The sequence below is a fragment of the Chaetodon auriga genome, chromosome 18 (assembly GCF_051107435.1).
Source record: "Chaetodon auriga isolate fChaAug3 chromosome 18, fChaAug3.hap1, whole genome shotgun sequence".
Lineage (NCBI taxonomy): Eukaryota > Metazoa > Chordata > Actinopteri > Chaetodontiformes > Chaetodontidae > Chaetodon > Chaetodon auriga.
Window position 1 is genome coordinate 11,051,644 of NC_135091.1, and position 14,551 is coordinate 11,066,194.

The window sequence follows — 14,551 nt, forward strand, 5'->3', positions numbered from 1 at the left end:
AAATACAGTAGTTATTACAAATTAAAATAAATAAATAAATAAAGATTAAAATGTCTGTTCAGTGAAAAGCAATAACAAGAAATTGAGTCAATGATAATGATGGACAGCGCTGAAAAAACTGTGCGTTAAGGCACCCGTGAGCAAAATGTTCCCCAATAAAATCTAATGTGAGACTAGTAAAAGCCCTTTTGTACATGGAGAATGAGGCTTCTGCAGGACACTGATGTTATTAACCATCACGATGAAACACGGGTTCAGGAGCAGGTTTGGGCAATAAAGACAGAAGGCAATAAACAAGACGGTAATATTTCCTTCTGGATGGGAGTGTGGAAGTAGAGCAAAACAAATGAAGACAAGAGCAGACGAATAACACACGAGTAGTAATTTACAATCTGTAACAGTATTAGTGGGCTGCTTTGGTGGGCTGTCACCAAAGCAACCACCACCACCACGTCCTGCATTGATGAGGAATGTTCCTGTTATGTCCTTGTCAGGGACGCATCAGGATGCATTAGCATTTACACTACAAAAGATACGAGGTCACGTGGTCCCGGACGACCTCGGCTAGCGGTTTGAGGGATTGGATCACACACACGTTAATGGCAGGTGAACACAGGCTCCCTGTGAGCCAGGAGACAGTGGGCCGGCGTGAACGATACCAGGACCCTGAACCTGAAGCAGCTAAATGGAATTCAGCCATTTACACCTGCGCTTAACCTACTGTGACGCATCAAAATGTCTTCTGTGATAAAATTGCTCAACTGTTGTTTTCTTTTCCAAAAGTGAAAGCAGCGAGGCACCTCTGTGATACGCTGTTCAATCATGAATGTACAGTAAGTTAAATCAGCTCCCCTCCCCTCCTCCCTTCAGCTCCCTCCTCCCTTCAGCTCCCTCCTCTCACAGTCTCACGCATCTCTCTTTCATACTCCACTCATTCCTCCCTCCCTCCATCTTCATACGCTCACAATCCAACCCGTCCCTCCTCCTCCCTGACTGTAAATAAATAATTAGCAACATGGTTAAGTTGATCTAGATGAACACTGAATAGTCACGTGAAACACACACGCAACAGCTTTCCCACTAATCAACGCAGCGGGAAAAAAAAGGTCACTATTTCTAACAGGCCTTCTTTTTAAGTGCAGTTTCACAGAGCGAACTGCTGCGAGACTGCAAGCTTGTGTCAGCAGACAACATGATTTCATCAGGCTCTAAATCACCCCAAACTGAAAAACGCAGTGTCTTTCAGGAGGCAAGTGTACACAGTGTTGAATAATATATATGAAGAGCTGAATGTTGCAATGAAGTTTAGAAACGGCGGCTTTGAGTGCACAGTAATTGCCTCATCAGAGCCTCTGAAGTGTATGAGGGGCACATTGTGAGTAACTAGGCAGAACAATCCAGAGAGCAGCACGGGGTGTAGGAGGACGGGGCAGGGGGAGATATGAGACACCGCTTCCACTGCTGCTGTTCCAGAGCCCAGTCAGCCAAGTGCCAGCGATGATACAAGAGGATTAACATGTTATTTTGAGTCATAACAATTAGCGGAGGAGATTTTTGTTCTTTAAAAACTTTTGACCAACTTCATGGGTCATTAAAGGATGCATGCTCAGTGCAAAACATGAGAGATCAACTATTCCTTCCCCTTTAATCTTGAGAGGAGATTTTAATTGTACTGTTGATCATCTAGACAGGGACCATCTTGTGACCACATGCACAGCCGAGCGCGTTATTGAGACGCTATAAGCTAGTTGATGTGTGGCGTTCAAAGCACGGCTGCTCAAAGCAGCAATCATGCTAAGGATAATTATGTACCATCAACAAGGACATAAATGATCAATTAAATATCCAGAGACGGAGAGTGTGGAACTCCACGGGAGATCAAAGCCATGTTGAGGCACTCAAAGACAAAGGAAACGCACAGGCAGATCTGCTCAGGATCACTGGAGCACTGATTAGATGTAGATTTCAGAACTGTTCCTTAATTTAGAGAAGCAGACGGTCAGACATCTGGACGGCTGATGAACTTTTCTGCTGTGATTTTGCCCTCTGAGCTCTGCAGCAGTGAGTGAGAACAAAGACGTGTCTCAAGACTTCCTACCAACAAGGCGTCAGCATCAACAAACGCTCAACTGTCTCGAACCGTCTCTTCGAGAATCACAGGTAGCTGTCTCGAGTACGGAGAATGGAAAAGCTCCTGACTTTGATGCTCTCCCAGGCGTGGACTTTAGCTTAAAGCTTTTTGGTCTGCATATGGAGAGGATGTACTTGATGTCTCTCCACTGAGCTGCAGAAGAGCTGCACTCACTGTGCTGCCAAAGATGGGACTCAAATAGACTGAAAAGAAGTAATGGACCTCTCCATACATTTGATTAAACTTACTGTATTCCTGGCAAATCTATTAGGGGTAATATATCCCTGATTTGTGATCATTGGGTCTTAATTTTGCTCTTCTTGCTGTGGACAAGGAAAATGCTTTCGACACAGTGGAACACCAGCACCTCTGGAGTGTTTACTGGCTCATCTAAAAGGAGAGTGAACATCTACTGAAAGTCAATGGTGGCTTAAGTGCTCCTTTTTCTATTAAGCCGGGAATTAGGCAGGGCTGTGCATTGTCTGGCATGCTTTGTTCTGTAGCTGCTGAACTTGTGTAAAGTTAGAAGGGAGTTAAAAAGGCATTAAGCTAGCAGAAAAGCTTGGACTCATGCCTCTCTCTGACTGTGCAGATATGACTGTAGCTGTTAGCGGAGATCAAACGCTTGCACACACTGTGGAAAAGTTTAGAATAATCAGTACCAAACGGTAATGGTCTTAAATATTGAGCAGTATAGCGGGGCGACAGGTCTGTAATAAGAAAAACATGGGATGGAGTGGTAGAAAGGATGGAGGCTGTTCAGGTAAGTGGCGATGGTTGCTGCCACCGGTGTCACATAGGGTGAACAATCATAGTTAACAATCTGATACCATCCTTTGGTCTTCATTACTGTGATTTGCAAAACACAGCAGAAGGTCAATATAACTACAGTATGGAAGCAACAGAAAGAACCCAAGACAGCAAACAGTAGGTGCAATGTAGATACCACATGGTTTGAAAGATGCTCTGAATGCAACAGTGGATTAAAGACACAGTGATCCTTCATCACTGGACAGATAGAAGCAACTGTTTGTCATGAAACTACACAAAGCTACTTTTCATCCACGCCGCTCCAAAATAGCAGCAAGAAATAGCAGCTTGGAAAACTGCCGGGCCCGTGATGATTTCAAGACACCAAAGGGATGAGAGAGGCAAAAGATTTACTGCAACAGTCTCGAGGCAAGATGACGTACAGACACAAAAGGAATGCGTGTGCACTTTCTGTTCGTTAGAGTAACGCGTCATTAGGATCTGTGTGTGAACTTCGCCGGCAGTTTAATCCTCTCAGCACATCACAGGTCTCAGCAGAGCGTCATCGGGAAATGTTTAGCTTCATATTTCTTCAAAAATCATCATTTAATTCCACCGTGAGCAAAGTGAAAGGCTGCCTTCGTGCCGTCAAAGCTACAACAGAGCACATCTGGTTTACATCCAAATAAGGTTAAACAGGCATTTACTCACATCTATTTACGGCTTGAGCACGTGTGCACTTTGATGATGGATAATGAATAACATGTTAAACATCTACACCTCAACGCTGGAGAAAACACGAGCCTTCATCAATAGAGATTGGTGCATCTGGCTTCAGTTCTCTCTGGATGGAGCCTTACTGGCAACTGTTTGTTTATGAGGCAGTTTGTTATTAAGCTTTTGGGTGATGGCAATGCTGGTCTATTGGTCAGCCCTCCACTTTGGTCCACACTGAACTCAACTGCTATTGGATGGATTGCTCTGAAAGTTTGTTCAGACTCCCTCCCATCTGCACCACCAGCAGATGTCAATATCTACTGGATAAACTGGCATGTAATTTTGAAGGACTGGCATGAAAGACAATGATGGATCCTATACGCCACTAGTGCCACTATTAAGTTCTCATTTGTGGTTTTAAGTGAGATCTACTGGACAGATCATCATGACATTTGGTGCAGACATTCATGACCTCTATGGGATGAATTGTAATGAATCAATTTTTCATTTTGTGCTATGATCAGGTCAAAAAACTGCCCAGCACTTTGCTTAATGACCAAATACCTGCAAAAGTAATGACAATCTGACGGTGGGCTGGGTTGTTTTCTTTGCAGCAGTAGCCTGTTAGCATTGTGAGCTTGTTAGCACGCTGACCTTAGCATTCAGCTCAAAGCACTGCAGCGCATAAATACATCTTCAAAGAGCTGCTTGTGTGGCTGCAGACTGTACGGTCTTGTTGAAATCGTGGCTATTATAGATGTAACCTCACATTACGGCTCCAGTAACGACTCACGCAGTAAGCACAGCGCTTGTCTGTGAATTTCAAAATTAAGTGTCACGCAGACGAGGAAGATGAAAAGAAAAAAAGTGAGAGGACTCAGAATGTGGACACGAAGAGAAAAGCTGGAGAATTAGATGAAAGAGTGAAACTGAGACAGGCAGGAACTAATCCCATTTTCCATCTTCCTCTTCCTCACTCCCTTTTCTTTTTCTCTCTCTTTCATTGTAACTTCTTCAGCCTCACCACCAAAACCATTCCTCCCTCTCCCAGTTCTCCCCCCTCTCTCTCAACACCACCTCTTTTGTCTGAGGTTAAATGACCCGACTCAGTACAAGAGCATCATCTGGGGGAATGGATAACCTTTTAGTCCATCCTTTTAATCTCTCTCTCACACACACACACCCTCTTTGTCTATGCACTCCTGTCTCCCTCTCTCCTCTCCATCAGCCTCCACTCCCTGCCTGCGTGTGAACGTGTGCACACGTGCAGCAGCATCAAATTTCATAGTAACTAACAGAAGAGCCTTCAATTACAAGCCGCCCTATCACATCTCTGCTCTCTCTCCCTCTGAGACAAATTAATGTTTGTGAATATTACATGAAACTTGTAAGTAAAAGCTTTCTTCCTTCAGCTCCTCTCCCCGTGTTCTCCCTCCGCTCCTCGAAGCGATTGTGCCGCCGGTGACACAGGTGCCTCGGCAAAGTGCTCACGCGAGAGAAATATTTGAATTATTGCCTTCCTTGTTGGAGCTCATCATCTGCTCGTCTCTGGGCAGCAGTACAGGAATGTGGTCGTACTGCTGGACTGTTGATTCAGCTCCCCGGTGTGAGTGAGTGTCGTGTGTACAGTTCATCGCCCCCGCTCCCCAAAGGACATACTCACTCATTCATGCACCGCTCTGTCCTCCTGCAACTACTCCCCTCATGGTGACACTTCATAACGGGATGCAAACAACTCCGCATGCTTGAAAACTACATTGGTGGATGGATGAGAAATGAAGTGACAACCTCACACTTCTTAGATCTTTACCACGAGCGGGGCTAACATGTCAAAGTCTGGCCTGTGGTGGTGTGATAGGAAAGGTAATGTTTATTCTCTGAGCAGTGGACGACTTGTTCTGAGCCTCAGCTGTATGTACTCAGCTGTGCTTTGAGCTAATGAAATGTGACACTGTTGAACTGAAATCACATGTAGCTGTCCTTTTTTATAGTCAAAATTAGCGTCAACGTGTTCTTTAAACATCATGTTAATAGCTTTTTTATTGGTCTTCGGGGAAGTATCAGAAATTATCCTCTTCGCTAGAGGTCGGTGTCTGTGTTTGACTGACAGCAGCTGGAAGGCGGCCAGAGTGCTGGTGTTACACCGCAGGGAAGGAGAGACGAACTTGGGTGCCATAGGCGGAGAGCTTGTTTTTAATAGGACTGAAGAATGAGCACAACCACACCAGCATCTAACTGGACCGCAGTGACATTTGCAGGTTTGCATGCTGTTTAATGTGCCGCAGCTGAGATGCTAATTAGCTGCATAACCTGCAAACTGCTGCGTCTAAGGTGCATTTTCCCCCCATGTGGGACGTGTGTTCATGTTTAGGGAGAGGGAGACAATATATATCAGGAGAAAGCAGAAATATATCTGCTGTCTGATCTCTTTTTAACATTTATATGCACACAAGCATCTCTTTAATATCACTTCATGACAATATTGGATTAACAGGATTGTTGCATCAGTGTGATGAGGTATAATCCACTGGATTATGCAGGAATAAATATTCCCATCTGGTAATTTCATCTATAAATGCTCACTCTATGCACTAATATCATGATTAAAATGTACAGATACTGTGATAGCAAGTGTATTCGTGTCACTCACCGCTAATCAATAAATGGGTCTTTTCCTCTACAGAGCACAGAGTGTTGTGCCGCCTTCTTTCAGCCAATAGTGATATTGTGGAGACTTTTCTGGAGCAACATGAGTAATGCACCTGTTAACAATAAAGAAAAGCCAGACAGCGGGTAAACAGTGCTTATGTGACAAATGTCTTCTGTCCTGCTTCATGTCATCAACAGACTTTAAGACAAACAGTCATTTTTAATCAACTTTTGTCTCTCGTATCAGCCCATGTTGATCCATTTAAGACACCAGCTCATCCATATCCCTTCTATGGGCAATATTGTGTACTTCAGATATTTTTCCCATTTCCAGCTGGAATATTATTACTGTTTATCTCCACCATGATTGTAATTAATCAGAGGGATTACAGCAGCAGATCTGTGTCTAGGATGTGGAGATTAAAGGATGAAACCTGCGTTATGAAATTTTACCTTCGTCTCTGTTGTGCAGGAGCATGCGTGTGTGTGTGTGTGTGTGTGTGTGTGTGTGTGGGCAGTGTGTTTAAATTCCTCCACAGTTACAAACACACACACAGACAGACACACACAGCGCAGTCACTGGTTGATGAAGGCCCTCGCTGCGTGCACGTCTTTGTGTAAACATAATAAAGGATGCTGCTGGCCACTCTTACATAACAACCCTCTCGGCCCTGATGCTAAACCGTCGTCATAGCAACAGAATTAGCCACTGCGAAGCGCCCCCCCCCCCCCAGGCATGCCGGCCTCTCTCTGCCTTTCACTTCCTCTGCTTTTTTATTCTCTGTCCTCACCTTTGTTCCTCACCTTGTCCCCCTCCTCTCTTAGCTTTAACTCAATAGAAATGGGCTTCGCTGAAATGAAGTACACTCACTCCCATCTTCCCCCCCCCCCCCCGCCACAGTGTACACTCCTGACTTCCAACTGCTTTCTCTCTCTCCTCACCCCTCCTCCCCCACGTCTCATTCCCTCAGGTCTCTTTCATCACATCTCTCTCTCTCACATCCGCCCACCAGGTCTCTCTACCACTCATGCTCCACGTCCTCCCTCACTGTCTGCTACTCTCTTTCCCTCCTGCTCGTCAGTGTCGTCCCCGTCAATCCATCCCTCTCTGAACAACAGCTTAATTAACTGATTAATTATTTGTAACTGTTTCTGTCTCTTCTGCTCTCTGCCCCCCCCTACATGTCCCTGTCAATCCCTCTCTCATTCTCCCTGACTGACAATGTGATAAATTTAATTAACGGGAGATAAAATGCCAAATATTTCTCTGCCTGGTTTCCGTTCTCTCTTTCTTCACTTCCACCACTTTTTCCTCTCCCTCTGTCTCACACTTCCACCCACCATCTTTTCTCATTTTTGGTCTCGCTGTTAGTCCCCCAGCAGCTCCCAATCTCTCTGAACACACTTCCTCATTCTCCTTTGCCATTACCAACAGATCAATCATGGCCAGACTAATATAAGATGATTTTCCTAATTTTCTTCCTTTTCCCACTTTAACTTCCTCTTCCCCTCATCCTCAGACCCGTCAATCTCTTATCTCAGCCACTGCAGGCTGATTGGCATTTAATTTAATCTGTCATTACAGCATCTCACTGTCTTTTGTGGCTCTCCTTCACGCCAGCTTTACCTTCGAGCATCAGGATGTGGATGTCTGTGAGAGAGAGAGAGAGAGCAGCAGAGCAGTAATGAACAGTATGTACTGATTTTCTGCTTTCTGTCACCCTCCTCTCACTGCTTATCTCTGTCTGACCGCTTACTCTCCTCGATGTTCCTTTCCATTTTGTTCTTTTCAATCCTGAAAATTTGCTCTTCTTGCCTCTGCCTTTTTCCTTTTTTTTAATGCTCCAGAGAAGCTGTGCAAAAACAGATCCTATAAAATTCATTTTCCAGATTCACTTCTTTCTGCTCACCCAGCTCTGTTGCTGTGAATAAACAAAGCGAGCAATCAGCGTAGAATGAAAAGTGAGATTTCAGGAAAAACAAGCTGTCACTGTAGATTTAGTAACTCTGATCACGCTTCACCAACATTTAACAGGTAAAAAGGTGCTAAAAGGATTTGGGTGATTTCATCTATCTGCAGCACTTAAAACTTCTGCTGTTGGAAGTTGAACAAGTTTGGTGTGACAGCTACTTTTGATCAATGCCGGAATAAAAAAAGCTGCACTAGTCTAAATACAAGGAGATCAAAGAGGGAATGACTTCCTCCGCATTACTAAATGATGTACAGAAAAAAAAAAACTACATTTTGGACATTTCTCACAAGTGTAAGAAGCAAGTCTGAAGCGATTTCTTCCAGTTAAGAGGTATTCAGTAACCTGCACGGTCTTAATCAGCAGCCAGGAGGAGTCGTAACAACACTGACAAAACGACACAACAATGCCGTCTAATTTGTCTCAGCAAGCTGCCTAATTACGCACAGATCAGCAATGTGTCTCATACAGAGAGAATATACCACCACCCCCACATGCCAAAGCAGCACCTTCTTTCATGTCGTCTGACTGCACAACGTCATGACGCAGAAGCGGCTCGAGGCTCGATACAGGTGTTACAATGGAGCAGATGTTCACTTCCTCAAAAGTATAATCACAGTTTGGTGGGAGTCACCACACGGAGACAACAACAATCGATCAGCGTGGGCAGTTTCTTCAAAACGGGTAATTAACGATCCTCTATCGCAGTATGTTTATTTTTCGAGCTGAAGACGGCTCAGCAACCGGCTGCATTTACTGTGATCTATGGGGAAATACAATAATTAGTTGAGAAATATAATAAGAAATTTTGCAAGGCAATAACAGTCAATAGACTAAACCCCACATGATCTATAAATCGATTCCTACGCCAGAGGCTTCTACACAGAGACCACCAGAGCACCTTGACCCAGGAGCATAAATCCACCTCAAAGCCCCGAGGCGAGGACTGACAGCAGCTACACCGTAGGCATTTGGATTGACTGAGGGGTTTTTTTTGTGTGTGTGTGTGTGCATCAGCACTCATTGATATCTCAGTGAACCCACACTCAAGTGGAGTCTCTGCTATTGTAGGTAAATGTCATATATCTTGCATAACGCTGGAAGCAGCAAATCTCATTAACAAAGCCCCGGTAGGTATGACAAAGAGCATCGTCGACGACCCCCAATGTTAACTTATGCTAAAAAGGCCAAGAGGTTGCTATGACAACTGGCAGGAAAACAAGAGAGAGAGGGAGAGGAAGTTGGAGCTGCTTTCTTGAAGCTTGCATAAATTCACACACACACACACAAGAAAACACCTCAAGGCATGCAAACAAAACAATAGAAGACGTTAATTTATGATAAAGAACGACAATTAACATGTTAGTTTGCTGCTTCCAGTCCCTTTCTATCATCATCATCTTCTGCTCCAGGTCCATCCCCAGCATGTATCCACAGGCGCGCGCACACACACACACACACACACACACACACACACACACACACACACACACACACACACACACACACACACACACACACACAGTGAGACTGCAGTGACAGCCTGACTGCAGCTTCTTGGAGCAAATTCACATGAATGCTGATTAGGAGTAATATGTGAACATTTTGTTCTGCTGTAAAAGAACCTGTTCCATCCTGTCATCTCAGACTGTGGAGTTCCTGGAAACCCCGCGCTTTTGATTTCTGTGCCGTCTCTCCGTATCACTCCATCTCTATCATGCTCTTTTTGCTTGATGGATGAGAAACTGTGCAGAAACGCACACCGCAACACGTGACCTGACTGCGTGCTCTCTGCGCTCCACCAATCTGTTTCTGTACGGATGTGTCATAGACCATCCAGGAGTGTGTCTTCTCCTCGTCTGCGCCTAAACATCTGACAGCCTCCTGCCAACTGTGTGGGCTAATTACAAGATCGTGTAGTGACAGAAGTGTCTCCCCTCATCTTTTAATAATGGACTGCCACAGAGGAAAGTATTACGCGCTATAATCGGACAGATCATCGACTGACACCTACCAACGAAACCAGCAACACTAGCTTCAGCTGCTCAGGCATGAATTCAAACACATGTGAGGTGTAGACATAACTGATGAGAGACATAATTCAAACTTGCAGCAGAGGAGGACAAAAAACAGGCACAGATAAAAACCCGGGAGAGGCCGCGCTTATGAAAACAGATTATTTTAACTCATGAGATGTAAATGAATTACTTTAAGTCAATTTAGAAAACGGATGGTCGAAGAATCAAATTCATTATCACGACCAAATTTAAACAAATGAATATCGAACAACAAGATTATGTGACCGCATGGAACCAAATCACACATGCATCTGCAGAGCTGCGTGAGAATTGGACTCGGATGGGACGGCACACGTTCTGTTCTGTGTGAGGTACGGGGTCATCAAACCAAAAAACATACCTGGACACACGTCTGCCTGAATGTCTATGTCGGAGAAAACACAAAGAAGTGGCTCTAGACTGATGCACTACAGTACAAACGACGGCTGAGCATCATAGATAACAGCCTAGCGATGGAGAATCTCACATATACTGCAGAGTAAAAATGATGATCATTTTTGCAAAACGCTGGGGAAAATGGTTAATTCACACATTTAAAAACAGAATAAATATTGTCTAAACAGAATGCAGACTGTTCCTCCCTATAGGCCCTTTTCTTTCCTTTTCATTTATTTTCTCTTTTACCCTCTGTAATTACACTCTAAAAAGAAAATAATAAAGTTAAAAAAAAAAAAAGAAAATGGATGGCTACATGTAAATTAATTGAGTCAGTCTCAAATAAACAGAGCAGATATTTGAGAGAGGTCATTTGAGATAAAATATGTATGAGTATAATTACAATTTTCCCTGCGTTGTCCTCTACTGCGTGTGTTTAACTGAGTGTATACACACAGAGGCATTACACAGTCAGATGCAATGGATCGATGGATGAACAAAGGCCATCAATTAATACTAAGTCATTATTGATTTATCTGCCTATTACTGCTTCAAAAACAGCAAAAATGCCCTTTTGTGTGTTTTGCATGACCAACAGTCCAAAGCTCAAAGATTTAATTCACAGCAGCATTAAAAAGAGAAAATCCTCATGCATGAGAGGCTGGAAACAGGAAATGTTTTGCATTTTTGCTTGAAAACGTATTTAAATGTTGAATCAATTATCAAAATACTTGCTTATTACATGTCTGTTGACATCGTATTTGCACTTTAAAGCCTAAATCCACAACTTTTTCTGCAGCGTGTTGCTCTTCTCTTGGTTAATCCAAAAATGGGCAAAGAGGTGGAGCGTGGGTTGAGCTGGATGAAACCTGGTTGCTGAAACCAAACAGATAGCTGTCACTCAAAGCAGCCATCACTCAACTTTAAGCCTTGATATTATTTAAGTGAGTGACATATATAATGATTCACCCCTGCACAGGTGTCATGAACAGGGACGTTAGCTATAGAGAGCAAAACCTTTTGTGTCTCAGGCTGTAAACATGTTTATTTCTGCTGTAAAGTTGTGCATTTTAATATGGGGGTCTATGGGGATTGACACGCTTTTTGAACGAGCCTCAAGTGGCCATTCGAGGAACTGCAGTTTTTGGCACTTTTCCACTGGCTCCATTTTCAGCCCTGAAGGTTGCTGCTTGGTCTGCACTGGGTTCAATCTGCTCTGTGCAGCTTGACGTGGCTTCTGTCAAAAACGCATGTTCTTCGCGGAGCGGAGAGCCACCTCTAGAACGCTTCTGCAACGTGCCGCCGTGCTTCTGGTGGAACCACAAGCGCTGTCTGTAATGACCCCGATCAGCACTGGCGGCCACATCGCAGCCAGACCATGACGTGGAGTCTGCTGAAGGACTCACAACACTGTTATCGGCTCCCATAAATATCTCCTCTTTATGACATTATATCGTTTTGAGTGCAAGTTGGTTCTTTATCAGCTACACATGCAGAGAATTAATCAATGTGGGAATTCCCCAGTGCCTGGTGGAAAGCAAGTTTGGGTCAGAAACGTAGCACTTTTCCTCATATAACAAAGAGGGAAGATAACAGTGCTGCAAGACAGAAATGCGACTTTCCCCACGTGATTAAACAACACTCTAGAAATATCTATTAAACAGACAGATTCTGTTTGGTGCAATGATGAGCATTTGTGGTTTTGGAAGCTTCATATCACCAACAAATACCAATCATGTTCAAACACACAAACATCTAACATAAGTGGGGTCAGACAGGCTTATGAGCTGTTCCATCATTTGGCAGATACGCATCTGCAAAGGAGACATTTCACTTTATTTGTTAGATAAGAGGAGATTTTATTTGTGTTTCCTACCAATTAGGCAGCCTTGGTACCATGAGAAAGAGACATGAGAGAGTTGGTTTCATCCCACTTTACAATCAATGAAACACAGGATCCGTTCCCACAGTGCTGACGACACACACAGACAACCACCCACCCACACGTAAGACCGCACAAACACACGCATAGACATGGAGGCAACCACACTTATCAAAGTGGGTGCTGCCTCATAACCATACCAGCAGACAGACGGAGAGATGAGGGAGAATTTCTGATGGTGAGCGATGGCAACATGAGCGACCGAAGAAAAATACAGGAGGCCGACATCAGAGCAGGATGGGAAGAAAACCTGAGAGAAGAACAGAAAGCGTTGAGATTAACCCTGAGGACAAGCTATCCATCACCATCACAACACCTTGATCCATCACCCACACAACCCTGATGCAGCAGCTTCCTGTATACTTCCACTGACTTACTTTGTTCTGCAAAAGTTTGGCAATAAATAATTGAGGATGCTCCTATTTTGTGTACATTTTCTATACTTCCAATGAATATCTATGAGTGCTTTGGCAGCGACAGCACACATGAGGAAAATGAGATAATGAGAGAGAAAGCAAGCTGATGGAAGGGCTTGTTAGCCTGACAGCAACACTGGACCGGCTGCAAAGAACACAAATACAATCCTTTTTTTCCCCCAAACAGGGAATTTGGCAAAATGAACCCAAATTCCTCCCAGGAATCAGCAGTCAAATCAGATGGAGAGGAAACACTTAGCCAGAGTTATGGCTGCTCACAGGAGATTTTCCAAGAGATTTTAAACCAGAGTTTCACTTCCTCTTTCCACAGGAGCCACTTAAATGTTTCATAAGTCGTGTACAATAAATAATGAAGAGCGGCACAGTTTGTCTTTATTGCGAGTTTCCACATTCTTTTTCTCCATTTTATTTTCTTGCTCTATTGATTTAATTAAACATGGCATTTTAGAATATAAGGTAGACTAAAGAAAGGAAGAAAATCCGATCAAACTAATACAAAAAGAACACCACAAAGACTTCAAAGACGCCTCTGTCTGTCTCTCACAAGCACAAACTGATCAATATGAGAGCAGACACACAAACACACACGAGAATACTGATCCCCAGCTAATTATTTCAAAGAACTAATTTGCACAAACACAAAGAACACTCACACACACACACACACACACAGTTGTGCTTCCATTACTTTCGAGGACGTTACATTGACTTACATTCATTTCCTGCAGACTGACCCTAACCATGACCACTACTTGCCTAACCTTCTCCGAAGCTGTCAACCTAAAACTGAATAATTTACATTATGGGGACTTGCCATACAGAAGGCGAGCCCCCACGATGTGACTGTGTAAACAGATTTATGTGCGCACAGCATGAGTAATACATGTGTACATACACACATGCATGCACACACGAATGCACACACACACACACACACACACACATACAGACGGTGGTGTGTGTGAATTCTCTAGAAATAGCTCCAGTGTGCACGAGTCGATCAGAAAACAAGCACTCGGGCACACAAATAGACAAGAAAAGATTTCTGTTCCAAAAATAAACACATCTCCCGATCAATCAGAGAAACAACAAAGCTAATCAATTCCATTGATCCCAGTGACAGCATCACTGTCGATGCTTCTCACCGGCCGGAGCCAAATGACACTTGTGATCTTGTCACCTAAACCCTGCCTTCTCCCGTGAGACAACAGCTCTGGTGTGTTTAAGTGAGTCTCTACATGACGAGAGCGCTGATGCTGAGATCTGAGCGAGCAAGTGTCAAACTGCACCGAGGGCAGGAGCACTTGCTGCTTTTCCAAGTGAGCACAAAGATGTGTTTGCTGCATAAAACAGCAGTCTGCTGATGCTCCTGGGGACATGAGAGCAAACACAGCCTGCTTTTGGTTTAACGGCAGCTTGTTAACTCGTTAAGATGCGGTCAAATAAAACTGCAGGTAAAAACATCTGGTGTAATCGGTAGCGTGTTGGTATTGAGATGCCAC